Raw genomic sequence first — 3880 nt, forward strand, 5'->3', positions numbered from 1 at the left:
AGAGAGAGAGAGAGAGAGAGAAAAACAGATCAAAAGAGAATGCGAAGAAAAAGAAACACATTCTAAAGAAGAAAAATAACCAGGCTGATAACGCTAATAACAAAACAAAAACAAAAACAAAAACAAAACCACTCTCTCACCTGCTGATGTTGAAGGGGTGTTGGAGACAAGGCCACAGCCAGGCGCCCGTGTTGGAGAGAGGGTGAAGTGCTTAATGCGAGAGGGATTGGGGTGGCGAAGGAGCTATTAAAGAGGGGGAAGACTTGGGGGTACAGGGGGGGGGGAAAGGAGGGGGAAGATTTGGGGTATGGGGAGGGGAGAGGAGGGGGAAGACTTGGGGTATGGGGAGGAGAGAGGAGGGGGGAAAACTTGGGGTATGGGGAGGGGAGAGGAGGGGGGAAACTTGGGGTATGGGGGGAGAGGGAGAGGAGAAGGAGGGAAGAGAATGTTAGAGGGAGGAGGGGAAGGAGAAAGAGAGGGGGGGATAGAAACCGGAAATAAAGGATTATAAAGAAATAAAGCTATAGGAATCAGAATATAACTGATAAAAAAACAACACTGATTCGATAAATGGAAAGAAATGGAAGGAATAAGGAAGAAAAAGAAGCTTAGAAGAAGGAGGCAATGCAATGATGATAAAACAAATGCAGGAAAAAATAAAAACAGGACTAAGGAAAATCAACAACGTCAAATAAACAGATAAAATGAATAAACAATATATAAAGCAAAAAAACAAAAAAAAACAAACAAATAGCATGAGAGAAATAAAACATAGGAAAAAGAAGATAAAATATATGTGGAAAAAAGAACATTCCATACTAAACAGCAGCAAATATAATAATAAAAATGGAAAAAAAAGAGAAAAATAAAGCAAAGATGCCAATAAGGCCAAAAAAAAAAGAACCCTCACCATAATAATGAAAAACAAAACGGAAAAAAAAACAAAAAACATAATTATCAAATTTTCCCATAATGTCCATAAAATAATTTCAGATAATAAACTCCTCTAAGTTTTAGAGAGAAGGGATCAAGTTTCATAAAATAAGACAACCTTAAACTTGGTCAAGAGAGGGAACTTGGGATAAGTTAAACCCCTTTAATGGAAAGTGATTATCGGAAGGACGTAAAGGGAGGGAAAGTGATTATAAATTGAAAATGTGCGATTGCAGATATTGGGTCTCCGTTGAGTCCTTGTTCTTTTTATTTCTTATTCTTCTTCCTCTTAAAGAGAGAGAGAGGGGTTGGGATTGGGGGGTTGGGGGAGAGAGAGAGGGGGGAGAAGGGAGGGAGAAGGAGTAGGGAGGGATGAGAGAAAGAGAGGGGAGAGAGAGGAAGATAGCGATAGAGATAGATAGATATATAAATAGAGAGAGAGAGAAGATAGATAGATATAGATAGATTGATAGATAGATAGAGATAGATAGATGGATAGATAGACAGACAGATAGAGAGAGAAAGAGAGAGAGAGGGAAGGAGATAAATAAAAAGACAGAGAAGTATAAAGACAGATATATATAAGAAAAAGATAGAGATAAACAAATAAAGAATGAGAAGAAAAACAGATGAAAAAAAAAAGAGAAAGGAGAAAACAATAATAAAAAAAAAAGACCAAGCAAGGGCTGCAAACTGATTTCACCTGAAGCGATAACAATGGACTTGCGTTCCGGGGAATAACCTCCGAGAAGACCTGGATTTCCTCCTGCAACAACCTCAGCTCCGCGATACGACCTCACTTAGCCTACGATCGGTACCTGCTCTTATGCCCTACATCGTTTTTGTGTCTATCTGTTTCTCTCTTTCTTTCTCTCTCTCTCTTTCTCTCTTTCTCTTTCTCTCTCTTTCTCTTTCTCTCTCTCTGTCTCTCTGCCTCTCTTTCTCTCTCTTTCTCTCTCTCTCCCTCTCTCTCCCTCTCTCTCTCTCTCTCTCTCTCTCTCTCTCTCCTATTCTTCTACCTTCTCTCTCTCTCTCTCTCTCTCTCTCTCTCTCTCTCTCTCTCTCTCTCTCTCTCTCTCTCTCTCTCTCTCTCTCTCTCTCTCTCTCTCTTTCTCTCTCTCTCTCAAGCATATCAACTTAGTCTAACAACGAACTGCGAAGGATGAGTTTGAGATCCAGCATAATTTAACGAGTGGTTTGGCAGTTCAGTTCAATTGTGGCCGATGAGTCTGCTCAGCGGGGCATAGGTTACTCTTGGCAATTGGACAGGGAGAGAGAGAGAGAGAGAGAGAGAGAGAGAGAGAGAGAGAGAGAGAGAGAGAGAGAGAGAGAGAGAGAGAGAGAGAGAGAGAGAGAGAAAGAAAGAAAGAAAGAGAGAGAGAGAGAGAGAGAGAGAGAGAGAGAGAGAGAGAGAGAGAGAGAGAGAGAGGGAGAGAGAGAGACAGAGACAGAGAGAGAGAGAGACAGACGGAGAGAGAGAGGGAGAGAGAGAGACAGAGACAGAGACAAAGAGAGAGAAAGAGAAAGAGAAAGAGAGAGAGAGAGAGAGAGAGAGAGAGAGAGAGAGAGAGAGAGAGAGAGAGAGAGAGAATGAGTGAGAGAGAGTGAGAGAGAGACAGAGAGAGAACGAGAGAGAGGGAGGAAAGTCGATCTGTATTCAGTCTCTGATTGTCACAGCGGTCACCCACATTTACTTCGCTTTGGATACCGACGCGTGTGTATTGATTGTCGCTGTCAGGCTGTTGGGTTGTTGATTGTGTTTACGGTTGTGTGAGATTCTGTGATGTGCCGTATTTGGAGTGGGTGATGCTTGTTTCTTCGATTGTTCCTTGTTTTACTGCTACTGAAAGCGTTTGTTAGATATTGATATTTCGGATGTCTTTTTTTTAGTTGAATAATCTCTTTTCTCAGCTATCCTAAAGGAATGGTATAGCCTCTTGAAATTTATGTATTCATTTTTCCCCTCACATTTCTAAATAGAATTAGCATATTTTCAACAACCGTTGAATGTAAAAAAAAGGAAGAAAAAAAAGGAAAGTGAAGAAAGCGTTTAGATAAAATAAAAATCAAAAACGTGTTTGGATTTTAAATCTCATCTTTAAACGTCAAAGTGACATTTTTCTCTCACGCTTTTCCTGGAGCGACGAACGGCCATCTTCCAGATCAACAGATGTACCAAAATAACCTGAGTGCCCCCTCCAACCGCCCCTCCCCCCCCACCCTAAAAAATAAACGCATCCCAAAATGGCGATTCAGAAACCCGTGAGCTTATTCCTAGTGGCAATACTGAGCAAGTGTGTCTCTTTTCTCGTCCTTTCTAGGCTGTTTTGGTCATTTCATTTTTCTTAAAACAAGAAGGATGAAATAATGAGAAGGTAAGGATATTAATGATGTGAAAATCTGTTCCTCTGAGATTTTTTTGGGTCTTTTTCATTTCGTAAGTTCAGGATAGAACCGCAGTCTTCAATGGCGATGATAGATAAAAAGGAAATAGTGATAATCAAAGAGCGTAAAAGAGAAGATATAAAGAGAAAGATGATAAAGAAAGATGATAAGATATGATTTTTAAAAATATGAAAATGATAAAAGAATAGAGACACATAAAAGAGAGAAAAAAAGAAAAAGAAAAAGAGATACACATACACATACATACAGACAAACAAACAGACAGACAGTCAGAACGAAAGCAAAACGAAAGCGTCAGAAATTCATGGCTATGACACCATCCCGACGCCGCTCGGTAGAGAGAGACACATCAGCTCGGTAGATGACAGACTCGTAGATCAAGAGGCGCCGAGGGTGAGATGATGTAAGAAGAGGGAGATGTCGGTGCTCTTGGCCGCCGATAAACAGGAAATGGCTTGGGCTTGGAGTTGGAGCGGAGGGGGGTGGGGGGTGGAGGAGGGAGTGGGGGAAAGGAAGAGGAGGGGGGGGAGGGAAGGAGGAG

This window comes from Penaeus japonicus, unplaced genomic scaffold, assembly GCF_977035675.1.
Source record: "Penaeus japonicus unplaced genomic scaffold, GWHDUDI00000001_assembly GWHDUDI00000001, whole genome shotgun sequence".
Lineage (NCBI taxonomy): Eukaryota > Metazoa > Arthropoda > Malacostraca > Decapoda > Penaeidae > Penaeus > Penaeus japonicus.